The 14,160-nt window shown below is 45.1% G+C and overlaps 1 protein-coding gene across 7 annotated transcripts in view; it reads left to right on the top strand.

The window, feature by feature from the left end:
- The first annotated feature begins 8,467 nt into the window (after window positions 1-8,467).
- The window catches only part of usp9 (ubiquitin specific peptidase 9), a 75,119-nt gene continuing 69,426 nt past the window's right edge, over window positions 8,468-14,160 (top strand). For all 7 annotated transcript variants that reach the window (XM_083639006.1, XM_083639003.1, XM_083639002.1 and 4 more), the window contains exon 1: window positions 8,468-8,781. The gene's annotated coding sequence lies outside the window, so the exon portion shown is untranslated. The remainder of the gene's footprint in view (window positions 8,782-14,160) is intronic.

The following is a 14,160-nucleotide window of genomic DNA, read 5'->3' as shown; positions in this document are numbered from 1 at the left end:
TAGACCTATGGTGTAGACGCTACTTGGCGTATTTAGTCGGTACGTCTCTTGTCTGGCCCCTTCTTTTCTTCTTCACGATTCTTCTGGTGTTTATGGTGGCGGGTGGTTGGCAACAGCTTTTGCCCCTTGACTCCGGCTGTCAGTAACATCATCAGTGATGTGATGTCATAGAGCAGTGATGACATCATCAGTGTGTCATAATAGTGAGATTCTTTTACTCTATACTACTGGCCGGGCTCCTCCCTCGTCTCACCAGGTCTAGGACCTGTGCGCTGCACCAGACTCCCCCGCTCCAAACATCTCATAATGTAATATAATATATCAATTAAAATTGGCTAAGTGGGTGGGCGCTGGGCAGGCCCTGTCAGTCACGAAAGTGACGGAACGGAAGTGATATCATCAGTGAGGTGGGTAGCGGTGTAAGTCATGTTTTGTGTCACAAAAGTGATGGAAGTGTCATCAGTGATGGCACTCGAGCAACTGTGATGTAGTATGAGTCGATGGCACACAGTTGCACAGTTGCACAATGGCGCACAGTTGCACAGGGACACATTAGCACAACTGTGAATAGCGCAACTGTGATGTCAAGCGGGCAGTTATGATGTCAAGAGTGATGTCACTCGAGCAACTCTCAATACTATGTTCGTAAAAAATCCAATCTGACGCTCTACACTAAGATGAGAGTGCGGCTGTTCAAAGAGGCAGACAGAGCATGCTCTTTCTGTATGTATTGTAGCGGGTTGGGTTTGTGTGCTACTGTAAGTGTGTGATACTGTTCTGTGCATGGGGGTTAACGGTGGGATTGACATGTCTGTGGGGATTTACGGGGGTCTGTGAAGGCGACATATAGCCAGTGGGTGGGGTGAGAGGGGGGTTCACCTGTGATTGGCTGGGGGGAGGGGAGCTGTGGGCGAGAGGGGAACAGCTCGGGGAGTTGGAGCGTGAGCCTGAGAGAGACGGCTGTGTTTTGGGGAGAGCTGAGAGCTAGGAGGGAGCTAGCAGGGTTTTGGTGTGTGTTGTGGGGTTGTTTTGGCGTGGGCTACGGCTGACAGTAGCCCTCGGACCTGTGTTAACAGAATAAAGTGCGGTAACTAGATCCTGACTCTCGCCTGGTTCCTGACAATGCTACACTGGTGTCAGAAGTTAAACTTAACGACTGGAAGACTCTAGCGCGACCTGGCGTTAGCGGTTAGCTGTTTGTGTGCTAGCTGCTACAAGGACCACGTGGAATGGTGTGCATAGAAGAACGCCTGTCGGTGGACGGGGGGGAAAAGGAGCTACCGACCCCGGAGTTTAGCTCGCTGCTTGCTAGCATGGAGGGCCGCCTGAAGCAGGAGCTCAGCGCGGTACTTGCCGGCGTGGAGGCCCGCTTGATGCAGGAGATCAGACGGCTGTTGGAGGCGACGCCTGCCTGGGCAGAGGGGCTTATGAGGCTGCTACGGGAGGTCGCGCAGCGCGGAGAGAAGCGGACGGAGGAGCCGCAAAGAGAGTGTTGGACTTGTGGGGGACATGGACACCTGGCGAGGTGGTGTCGCAGCGGTTCCGGGGGACAGACGGGGTACGCGGAGCAACGATACTGGGGACGGCCGGGTGTCTGCTGGTCGTGCGGAGTCTTCGGGCATCTAGCCAGGGGGTGTCCGGAGGCTGTCGGGGAGCAGAGGACGGCGGGAGAGGAGAGACGTGCAGGCGGCTGGCAGGTGAGACTCTGCTGGTCGTGTAAGAGGCCTGGACATTTGGCCAGAGACTGCACTGAGACACTGGAGGTCAGGGAAGAGACACGGGTTGGGGAGAGTGTGGAAAGCCGGGGGGAAGAGAACGTTGTTAGGATCGGGAGAGCGACGCTCATATTTCCAGGTGAGCAGGTGTCGCTACTAACGCCGGAGGGACCGGCACAGCCGAGCTGCGCTACGCCCCCCACGGTTGCTGTACGGGAAGCCGAGGTGGTGGTCGCGGCCGGTTGTGTTCTCCCTGCTGTCCTGAACACGCCGCCCCCTGGGGGAGGGGGACAGGAGGACGAGCGCGGGCGAGAGGCGGAGAAAGAGGGGGAGTGTTCAGATGTGGACCTGGCGGGCGACTTGGCCATTTGGTCGGTCGAAGCGGAGGAGTGGAAACGCAGGCAGGCGGAGGACGCGGATATCGGTCCGGTGTACACGTGGGTGGTGGCCGGACGCCGGCCCCCTGTGGAGGAGATTCACACGTTTTCCGGTGCCACGAAAGGACTGTGGGACATGTTTGCGAAGCTGCGTCTGAGTGAAGATGGAGTTTTGGGGAGGGGGGAGCACGGGAAAAGAGGGTTCCAGACGGTTGTACCCAGCTCCCTCCGAGGGCTGGTACTGCGGTGGGCGCACAAGGGCCTCGGCTGTCTCGGGCATCGCGGGCCTGAGGAGACGCTCCGCCGTGTTCATGGGGGACACTACTGGGGCAAACACAAGGAGGATGTGCGGAACTACTGCAGTGCGTGTGAGGACTGTGGGACACAGGGGGGGGCTGAGGAGAGTCACCCGGCAGAGGGGTGACCCCACTGGGGGGGGAGAGGGTCTAGTGTGCTTCTGGTGGGCCAGAAGCTTTGATGTGAGGGGGAAGTGTAGCGGGTTGGGTTTGTGTGCTACTGTAAGTGTGTGATACTGTTCTGTGCATGGGGGTTAACGGTGGGATTGACATGTCTGTGGGGATTTACGGGGGTCTGTGAAGGCGACATATAGCCAGTGGGTGGGGTGAGAGGGGGGTTCACCTGTGATTGGCTGGGGGGAGGGGAGCTGTGGGCGAGAGGGGAACAGCTCGGGGAGTTGGAGCGTGAGCCTGAGAGAGACGGCTGTGTTTTGGGGAGAGCTGAGAGCTAGGAGGGAGCTAGCGCGGTTTTGGTGTGTGTTGTGGGGTTGTTTTGGCGTGGGCTACGGCTGACAGTAGCCCTCGGACCTGTGTTAACAGAATAAAGTGCGGTAACTAGATCCTGACTCTCGCCTGGTTCCTGACAATGCTACAGTATTAACAAACAGGTTAGTTTTAGAAACAGGCTACTGGCTAGCAGTTAGCTAACTGCTCCACATACAAACAGCTCACTCTTATCTGTTCTCAGCTCCTCTCCTCCCTTCCCTTCCCTTCCTCTGTGTTTTTTAACCATTTTAGCAGTTAATCTGCTCTTGGCGCTCTACTGCTCCATCTCCTCAGACCAGGCATGTCCAAAGTCCGGCCCGGGGGCCAATTGCGGCCCCCGGACTGATTTTAAGTGGCCCCCGGCTTGTCTCTCAAAATATACTATATGCGGCCCTCTGCACAGTATTGGTTAATCAAGCTAGTTCAATTTGCATTTTTCCGTTCACCGTATGATGACATGACACAAGCACCAAGTAGGAACAACACAGGCATAACTAATTTATTCAGATGGCAAACAAAATCCTTGGAGTACAATTGTATGTGATTTTATGTTTTTTTTATAACCCATATGATGCGAGAAGCAGCTGGCCCCCGGGTATTTTCAGATCTGGGGATCTAATCTGACCCCCATTCAAAAAGGTTTGGACACCCCTGCCTCAGACAGAGTGCTGAGAGTGCGCTCTGCCACTCCGAGAGTGTAGTGCTCTGAATAACCCAACGCTGTATTCCAACAGTGCTCCCAAATGACAAACGTTGGTACAGTTTGTGACAGAGCGCTCTGGGCGCTCGGAGTGACATTTACGAATGCACCCTATAATTGGAGAGCCGATGGCACACAGTTGCACAATGGCGCAGTTGCCGCACAGCGGCTGAGCTGTGTCTGCGAGCCCACCGAGCGGGCGATTTTCCATAACTGCAGCCATGGCGCATCATCTCCAGAGTCTCCACGCGAGGAATTGAGCGCATGTAGCGCGCGAGATTGATAGTAATATAAAATATCATATAATATATTTGACTGTGATTTGTGAAGATCTGGAGACTGGGGATTTGCCCAAAAGGAAGTAATTCAATCAGAACAGTTGTTTTCTTATTTGTTTACTCTAAATTTCCAATTTGAGGACCTGCAGACCAAATAAGAAAACACAAAGAGTATGCGGTCAGCGGTCTCGCATACACAGCTCAGCTGCTGCTCGCCCTGTTGTGTGTGATATGTGTGTATGCTGTACTACAGAATGTGTTCTCTACTGTGTTGGAATTGTCTGTTCATGTGGTTTGTTGACGCACATGTTTCTGCTGCTCTTGTATTTTTTGCATTGTGTCTATCTGTATCTAACCTGTTATATGAAAAAAAAAAAAAAAAATCCCCAAACCCTGTTCCCTCAGGAGGTCTTTTGCCTCCTGCCAAGTCGTTATTGTAAATACCGTAAGACATTTTTCTTAACTAACTTGCCTGGTAAAATAAAAGTTGATGATGATGATGGAAACACTTTTATGTCATTCTGATTGGTCTCAGCTTTGTGTCATAGTTCTGTGGAGCCCGACAGTATGAGCCCGACATTCTTTTCAGGGCTCCTTCATGCTGAGGGCCCCTGGGCACCTGCCCAGGTTGCCCATGGTAGATCCACCCTTGATGTACAGTATTCATTGTTCATGTCTGCTCTTGTTGTCCTTCCTGTGGTGCTGCCAGCTTGCTAGATGCAAAAAGATTGTTGACTGATTAAGGTGTATCCAGAGGTGGAGACAAAGTGACAAAGTGAAAGTGACTCTCTGATCTAAGGTGTCCAGACGTCTCCGATTTTCGGGGTCAGTCCCCGTTTTTGGTGACCTGTCCCCGGCTGGAGCTGTCCCCGAAAATGTCCCAGATTTTCTACTGGCATTTGCGGCCGACATTACTGTCTTTCAGATGCTCTCAAGCAAAATGGTTGTGAGAGGGTTAAAAGCATATCAAAGCATTACATGTCTGCAGCCCATTGATCCAGGCATCCCAAAAAATCCTGTGGAACACACAAACACACACACACACACACGCGCGCGCACACACACACAGACACACACACACACACACACACACACACACACACACACACACACACACACACACACACAATAAATAAATAAATAAACACACACACACACACACACACACACACACACAAACACACACACAATAAATAAACACACACACACACACACACACACACACACACATAATATGCAGTGAGTCAGCAGATGAGTCCCCCTATCTTTCTAGAAAATGCGATCATAGAAACTTTCTATGATCGCATTTTCTAACTCCTATGCTTTTGTCTCCTTTATTCTGAATGTGATACTGTCCTCGTTGTGTAGCTGTAGCCTACAGATGTTTGGTCAACATGTTTAAGATACAGTAGATGATCTTGTGCCTAACAGGTTATTTTGTGAAAATATCCCATAGGCATTCATTCGCTACAAGGGGGTTTCAAGCGGGGGTGTAATATCCATGTGCATCTGTCATACAGGCACACAACACAGGGTGTGGCAGGAAAGATTGACAAACAATGCCATGGCAACTAGAAGGGAAAGTAACCTGACCCCAAGAGAGAGACAGAGAAATAAGGTAGGCTACAGGTGAAAATAGTGTAATAATCCACTGTGCTGCCTGTCAGTGAATCTATTACAAATTAACTGCAGCTCTCACACCCTCCATTACTATCAGCTGCTTGTGTGTACTGTAAGAAACAACATAGTATTTTCAATAAGGACAAGGTGGGGCCATATTTAGCAAAGAGTGTGTACACTGTAAATGGCTTGGGTCATTCTTAGATTTTAGGGATTTGGCTGACACTCTTATCCAGAGCAAGTTTACCGTACAATGACTGGGCAGGTAGGGGTTCAGAGTTTAATCACTAGTCAGGACACGTGATTATTTTGGATATCACACAGGGTTTCTTTTCTTTTTTATATGTTTTATTTTCAATTATGACAAATATATGAACAAAACACAAAACAAGCTCAGACAAAGGAAAAGAAAGAAAAAAAACACGTATAATATCAATCGTCATAATGTAATGCTACCATCCATATGTGCTTGTCAGAGATGTCACGCATGGGGTCCCACACAAAGTGTCCAACAGGAGCCAGCCGGGCAAGTCACCCACCATCCCCAACCTCATCGAGGTAGGCCAGAAACGGGTCCCAAATAGCCAGAAACTTTTCAAGTTTGTTGGTTCTCAGAGATCTGAGCCTCTCCATCCTTATAACAGAGATCATGTCCATCAGCCACAGTTGGAAAGAAGGTAAAGAGGGGGACTTCCATTCTTTCAATATATTTTTTTTGGCAACAGTTCCCCCCGAGTGTCAGAGACTGTTGCACAGCTGCGGGGAAGCCCAGAGAGATATCCGAGCAGCTGAAAATAGCGAGTTCCGCCTCCGGCTGAAGGGCTATTTTGTAGGCCTTAGGCCATGTTCAGACTAGGAGACCAAATCTGATTTGTGAACTTTAGTGACCTATTAATGACTTTATCCAGATTGGTTTTATGAGTCTGGACGCTCCAAGTCTGATTTGTGTCACTTGTCCCAAACCACATATGGAGGTAGTTTCCAATCTGCTCTCGACTGATGTGACTTGAGTGCGGATGTGCAGATCCACCAAATCTGATTTGAACGTCACTCGCAACTCATGATCAAATGCTTCTGCGCAGGAAAACCACGTCACCAAAGTACGTATTTACTGATGCCCACGTCATTACCATAGCAACCAATGCAGATAGGATGTTTAGGTCTGGACACACAGATCCGACTTGAGAATCAGATTTGTGGCAGTGCGGACACACTCCCAAATCAGATTTGGGAAACCAATCAAGATAATGATGATTAATGACTTTATCAGCAAATCGGATTTGCCCGTAATGTGAACATGGCCTTAGAGTACCAGTCAAATATTTTGGCCCAGAATCCCATCAGTGAAGGGCAGAACCAGAAGGTGTGAGACAGAGTGCCCTCTGACACCTGACACCTGTCACACAGTGGTGAGACAGAGGGGAAGAACTTGTGCAACGCGTGCTTAGAATAGTGAAGACGATGAGCAACTTTGAATTTAATCAGCTGGTGTCTACTATTAACAGAGCAGAGTTGCACCACAGACAAACTCCTTTCCCATATAATCTCAGACAATTCAACACCAAGTTCCCCCTGCTACGCTTCTCTAATCCTCTCAGTAGAGGCCATGGTGCAGTTATCAAACAGTAACTAACTAACTAGTTACTAACTAATTTCATTCACAAGGAATTTCATTTGATTGTCAAAATATAAGCAATGTGATGTATAGTTTTTGAGATATTAAAGTTTGTTTGGCACAACTCATACTAGTTAACTGCTGCAGGGTTCCGCATTTCTGGGTGATTGTGATGTCACACTGATTCGTCCTATAGCTATACCTTCCAGTATAGTTCTGGTCAATAAACTCTGAAGACATAATAATAATCTAATAATCTTTCACAAGGGTTGGTGTGAAGCACTTGGGATCAAATATTTGTGATCTCTGTTATAACTGTTTGTATTGTATCTTGTCTGACTGCCACACAGATGCAAAAAGAATTTCCCAAAGGACAATAAATCTAACTAACTTATTGCTATACACTGGAAAAATGTTTGTGGTCCTTCTTTCAACATTAAACAGCTTTCTTCATGCTTAGTGATTGAAAGGCCAATCAAACAGAAAAGTAGTATTTTTCATCAAATATGGGATTCGTTTATTGCGTTCTTGAAATAAATTCTGATAACCTAACTTTGTAACAATGACATTTACTAAGTGAGATCGCACCCCCCCCCCCTACTTATTTTTTTTACACTCAAATTGATATCCAGACATATATCTAAGCAATTATACATGTGGATGTACCATAATAGATAAATATACAAATCATTTATGTTCAATATTTATGTTTTCAGTGTGTAAACTACCACTAATGTTTTAATGATGCCTCATGAGTTCAGAGGAGGGCGGGTGGGAGGGAGGGAATGATGTTACAAGACTAGAGTGATGCAACCAATCCATTTTTGAAAAGTGATGTACCACGTTTAAAATCAATAAAAAAATATGTGATACAGGGAAAACAACTATCAATTAGCCTATACCCGATACACGACAACAGTGAATTTCAACCTATTCAATAACCCTAAAGCTTAGCCCAAATTAGAGCCACAGACCTAACCTGACGCTGCCAGATGGACGGTTTACTCCACAGGTTACCACAGACCCCCCATTTGATGAGATGTTGTCTCTTGGACCCAAATCTGTTTTTTTTTGTCAGATATGATTTTGTCAGAACTCCATGCATATTGCAGGTAGAGCGGCCCGATCAACCACTGCACTACAACCCCGTGCGATAGGAGGCGGTAAAGTAAAGTGCTCGGCGTTCTCGTCTGGTTTGAATTAAATAATGGAGTTGTAAATCCTTGCTGGAGCCGGAGCCAGTTATCACAAAATTGTGATGGTTTTTTGTCCGTTCCGTTCAGCTGGTGCTCCGTTTTCTGAGCTGTTCTCGGTTGTGCAAATTGGCTCCACAGACAACGTTGACCGTTGAGATTTCGGATAGTCGTCTGGCTTGTTTTTACTGAGCAACATTTGTGTCAGACTGCGCTTCCGCCATGTTGAAGTGATTCAAGTTGTGACTGAAAGCTGGGACCGAAGTGACAAGCCACAGAAATCGGACTATAGAGTTGGGGGCGCTGCAACCGCGCCGGTGACGCAGGAAAAACACCCAAAAGCAGATAAAAAACCCGGAGGAATTAGCTCTTTCTGCTATCCCGTTTTGTCTCCTGCGAACAGTCAGAGATATAGGCCACGTTTATGTAATATACGACGACACCATCGTTCAAGGCTGGACGTAGCCCGTGAATAGAGGGGGAAGTCCTATCAAATTCCTGGTGAGTTGTTAGCTAACTAGCTGCTGATGGTTAGCTGGCTACCGCTAGCTTTAACGTTATCACAGCTCTAATATTGGCGTCAGCTGGTGGTGGATACCAGGTAACGTTACGGCATTTGACTTCATTGTGTTTTAGTCTGTTGTTGACAGCGTTTCTTCTGTTAGCTATCGCATATTGTACAATGCAGCTATGTGAGCCTAATGATTTCGATTGGATTAAAATGCAATTCATGGTGTTATAACATTACAGGTAACAGTCAGACCCAGCTAGCGACAGCTTCCCCTGCTGATAAACTGAAGCTAGCGTTAGCTAGCCGTAGTCAGCCGCAAAAATTGTTACAGACACTGTCTACAGACTGAGAAGGAAGAATCCCACAAAGCATTCCATGTTTACAAGTTGTCGAAATTTGGTTAACGTATCAAGTACAATCCTCCACTCAATCTAATTTGCATGTTATCCATGACAGCTATAATAAAATTGTATTGTACTAATTTAATTGAGATTGAATCAGCCGTCGGGCCTCCAAGGTCGTATTTTCAATGTGTTTTAGTTTATAACTTTAACGCTAATCTCAAACGTTTCAGGAAATAGACGAACCCCCTGTCACAGACATCTGACGTTATCTATGCTAGCTAACGCTAGTTTGTTGACCGAGCTGACGAAATGGTAACGTTATAAAACTAACGTTCAGCGTAGCCATGTATATTTCGTTTTATAGAGAGTAAGCTATGTATTTACCTTGTCATATCGGGTGGCAACATGTCAAAACAATGACTTTGTGCAATTTGGGATTTTTATGCGCTTGTAAGCTAGCCGTAGCTAACGTTCGCTTGTTCCTTTAGGTAACATTAGCTCCTCGTTAACGTTAGCACGACAATGCTTGTTGCAAATGGCGTTACAGCGCCATAGTTGGGTAACAATAACGCCAGGCAAAATTAAGTTATATGGATAACGATTTAAATTAATTAATTTGTATTTTCCTGTGCATAAAACGGTCAATTATGTAGCAAATGTTGGCTATGCAACAAACTATAATGGCAGGCCCGATCGAATGAAGAGGCCTCTATGTGTTCTGTTGGTGAGGTGAAATGGTCTTTTGACGACAAGGCCTTCACTGCTCTCCTGACTGGGCGGATCGCCTTGCAAGCTAACATTAGCAGCCGCAGCTAGTTGCAGACATTAACTAACTAAACCACCAGCTGTTAGTTAACGGCGCTAGCTTCAAACGACAGTTATATAGTTTTACAATTAGCTATTATTAAATGCACAACTGTTAATTAAAGCAATTTCATTATTTTGAAGACACTCCAAGCTAACATACGTCATAGATCGATTGTGGTCTAACGTTAGCTCCGCTCAAATGCTTTATTGTAATAATGTTTTCCCCTAAAAGTCGGTTCAGTCCAAATGGCCCCATTTGCACCCCTCTGTTGCAGCAGCGCCAGTCTTACTAGTGACAGTAGTTGCCATATAGCTGTCACTTTCAGGCACCGTCTCTGGTCATTAAACACAATGTTACCCCTTAAATTTCAGTGACTGACTGGCCAAGTACCTCAGTTCAATGCTATGCCATTGGCCGAGTTTGGCCTCTGCTAGCCCTAATGTCAATTGTCACAACGATTGCTGATGCTGAACCAGATATCACTGGCCACCTGCAAAGTAGGAAATGTCCTAGTTTCACTACCCTTAAAGTATGAACACTCATGACATAAAACACAATATCTATTTTAATTGATAATGCTACCTCACTCATATCCCTTGAAAAATGATTGGCTACTCACTAAGTTGTTTACGCATCAAAAATCAAATTATTATAGGAAGGTTAATACACCCATATTACATACAGATACACACTTGTAAATGAGACTGTCCTCTTAGCCTTCCGCTATTACTCTCTAGATGAACAGATGTGCAGCTGCTGTGGTTCTTAATGGTGTTATTTATATTTGGACAGTCACAGTTTGATAGGTGCTTCCTTGAATGACAAACCCTTAATGTTTTGGACATTTTCATTTGTATCCTATATTTCTGTGTATACAGTAGATCAAACTCCTAATTTTGGTTTGTGAGCCTATTTACAATCATTTGTTGATATGGTAAACTTGCCCAGAAGACTGACTACTTTTTGATGAAGAGATTGTGTGTGTGTGTGTGTGTGTGTGTGTGTGTGTGTGTGTGTGTGTGTGTGTGTGGGAGGGGGGGTGTATTTAATTTGTATCCTATATTTCTGTGTATACAGTGGATCAAACTTCTAATTTTGGTTTGTGAGCCTATTTACAATCATTTATTATGGTAAACTTGCCCAGAAGACTGACTACTTTTTGATGAAGAGATAGGAAGAGCGAGTGTGTGTGTGTGTGTGTGTGTGTGTGTGTGTGTGTGGAGGAGGAGGAGGGGGGGGTAAACAATACTCATCGTTATGGCTCATGGCCTTATGTGTCCTCCTCTGGAGCTTGGTTTTATAAAGGGCCAGAGTCCAGACTGCATATTGTGATGTCAGCGACACTAAACCTTTCAGCTGGTTGCAGAGGACCGGCAATGTATTGATGCTTTTAGGTGACATTTTGTTTGGCTTAATGTTATTTTTCCATTTGAAAGATTTTTTTTTTTTTTTTTTTTTATTAATTGACAGCATGTCTCTACATCAGCAACATGTCTACCTAGTACCTACTACCTAGCATACATTTTTTTTTTCAATATTTTATTTGATGGTTTTTCACAACACTACCTAGCATACTTAACTGCACCAAGCCTACGCTGTTGGTTGGTCCATTATGGGACGGCTGGGTGTCAGGGTTAAGGGGTCTGGTCTGTCTGTAAGTGTAAAAGAAAGGGATGAAAAATGACTGCCATGCTTCCTTGCCAGCCTATCCCATGGCATTGGTTACTACAGGAAATTCCCCATGTTGTTTGAAAATCATCAAGTCATCTTCCCTTCCCTTTTTGGTGCCCTGCACTTTACCGATTGTGATCACTGGAATGGCTGTGGCAGAGTTTTATGGATTTGGTGTAGGTCCAGTATAATGACATCACCCCTTTCCACCTCAACTTGAGAACATAGCGTTGACTCTGACCCAGACTAAATGCTTTCACATTTGCTATACTTTCATAGGTTTCCTGTATATTGCAGTCTGAGCTACCCACCCATTTTGCTCTGAAATTATTTAGTTTAATCGTCACTTAAAGCTCAGCCTTGGTTAGTTTTTGTGTGGAATTGGGTTCCTCTGTGTGTGTGTGTGTGTGTGTGTGTGTGTGTGTGTGTTCGTTCTCTTGCTCCTTTTTATTTTTTTATTGACAGTTCAGATGGGGATTTTTGAAGAGGGAGATATTACAGTAGGCAGAGCATATAGCCTGAATGGGCAATGTTGATTTTAGTGACTGCAAGACAATACTGACCAGTGTGGTGTTGATTGATACGACAGTGGAATATAATAATATACTTGAGATCAACTTATTGATTGCCATTAATTGAATTTGAATTGGCATTTATGTCTGTGTGTTGGGCCAACATTATCTGAGTTCTTTTCTCACAACTGTAGCTCTGAGGGAACTGGGAGATAATGAAGAATCATTAATTGTTGACTTAGCAGTTTCAGACAGCTTTTCTGCTGCCTATATGAAAGCATACAGCTTGTCATAGTAGGGGTGGGCGATATATCAAAAATATATCAGGATTTTTTCAGGCAGGATCACGATCCACAATCTTATCACAATTTCTTTTTTTCATATTTGTTTTTAAGACTATTTTGCAAGTACTGTAGTTAGTGAACAGTACAAGTACATCCAAACTAATTTCAGGGTTCGTACGGTCATGAAAAACCTGGAAAAGTAATGGGACATTTAAAATACAATTTCCAGGCCCTGGAAAAGTTATAGAAAAAAATATTTTTTCTAGTTTTGGAAAGGTCATGGAAATTAGTTTCATAAACTTTTTCATGTCGTTCATTTTTAGGCTGAGTTTACAATAATTCATTCAGAAGGGGTTCCCAAACTTTTTCTTCTTGGGACCCAAAAGATACATTTTGTGTCTCCCTGGGACCCAAACTCACAAAAAACATATGGTAATGAGTTGCCATGACGACCAGTTTGCGACCCACTCACACGGTTAGCTGTGTTGCTCATTCCACGAATGCATGATCCTTACAAGTAAAGGTGACTAATCAGGCTTTCCAACGATATAAAATACAATACCAATGGTATTATTAAAGGGGAGAAATAATCGACCAAAATAATGTTTCCGAACATTATTTCATTAACATTATTTCCGAGTAGTTTATGTAACACATGTTAACACATTGTCAGTTTACGTTAACATGAATTGAAACTCACATTGAATCCTTTGGAGCGTTTACAGACAACGGTGTTCTGCTTTCGGCTTTCTCTTCCTTCTGTGTTTTTGTGATTTCACGTGTGGTGGTGTGATGCCGGGTGATATCAAACGTGCTGTTCTCGTCACTAGCACTGCCCATTGTCAAGGGATATGATTGGCTGTTTATGAGCTGGGGCGGGTGCACACTCGGGCTTTGTCTGACCTGTCTGTTAAATGATTGGCTGTTTCCGTGTCACTCATGGCATGCTCCATTAAAAGGGATTTTTTTTCATGCAGCCGTGCGTGCTATCAAACTTGCTATCGAACCATTTCTTTATTGTATTGATGACGTCTCTATCGCGATATATATTGCTATCATTTTATCGCCCAGCCCTAGTTCACAATCACAAGTCAAACCAACTCCCCCTCTGTGTTGTCGTCCTCCATGCTGCTCGCACTTTTCCAAGTGAAGGGGGGGGACTTTGGAGTCGTCTTTCAGACATAGAAATGCAATGCAACTGATAGAATGTGTACTGCATGTAGCACGATACTAACAATCTGTCTGGAAAGGCAGATTGTGGAGCCATTCTAATCGTTAATGATCTAATAACGTCATATGGCCCACCCCTGTCATAGCAGGATTTGTTAGTCGGTGTTGTGGCCAGGCCTAGGGATGCCACGGTGTGGACATTTTCCCACCCGGTAATAAACACGTGACAACACCGGTGTTACCGTGGAGGTGACACCGTTTAAAAAAAAAGTAAACAATAGGATTGTTAGTTCCTACTAGTGCATGTTGTCCCCGGGAACAATAACAGTGAGACACCAGTCTGATATCCTCGCGTGATTTCTAACCCCACATAGGATAAGCAATAACCACGCCCTGTGGCGCTGGGATTGGCCAGGAGCATTGAAGCTTGGGACTATTGCACCTGGGGTTTTTCATCTTTTAAAATAAAGATGTTTAAAAAACTATTGCTTGTTACATTTTCAGTGCTGTAGCCTACCTTTTCTCTGGGTAAGAATTGAGCTTGAAATTAACGATATGATACATTATATTATATGAGCTA

The sequence above is a fragment of the Poromitra crassiceps genome (assembly GCF_964638095.1).
Source record: "Poromitra crassiceps genome assembly, chromosome: 6".
Classification (NCBI taxonomy): domain Eukaryota; kingdom Metazoa; phylum Chordata; class Actinopteri; order Beryciformes; family Melamphaidae; genus Poromitra; species Poromitra crassiceps.
Note: the sequence above shows the minus strand (reverse complement) of the source record. Positions and strands in the feature narration are given on the sequence as shown.